The sequence below is a fragment of the Arachis ipaensis genome, chromosome B02 (genome assembly GCF_000816755.2).
Source record: "Arachis ipaensis cultivar K30076 chromosome B02, Araip1.1, whole genome shotgun sequence".
NCBI classification, from domain to species: Eukaryota; Viridiplantae; Streptophyta; class Magnoliopsida; order Fabales; family Fabaceae; genus Arachis; species Arachis ipaensis.
Genome location: NC_029786.2, coordinates 99500553 through 99500829, shown reverse-complemented (window position 1 = coordinate 99500829; position 277 = coordinate 99500553).

The following is a 277-nucleotide window of genomic DNA, read 5'->3' as shown; positions in this document are numbered from 1 at the left end:
TTTCCCCTTTTTTTTTTTTTTTTTTTTAATCCAAAACGACGTCGTTTAGCATTTCAGCCTTCAAACCAAAAACCGTTAAAAAACCGGACGGTTTTTCCGGTTCATCGGTTAACCGCCGGTTCGACCGGTTTTTTTACTAGTTTTTTGTCAGACGATTTTTGACATTACCCGGACCGGCTAGATGACCGGTTCCCGGTTATTCCGGTTGAACCGGCCGGTTCGGTTCGGTTTTCAGAACCATGTAAATAAATAAATAAATGTATTCTTTGCTTACATT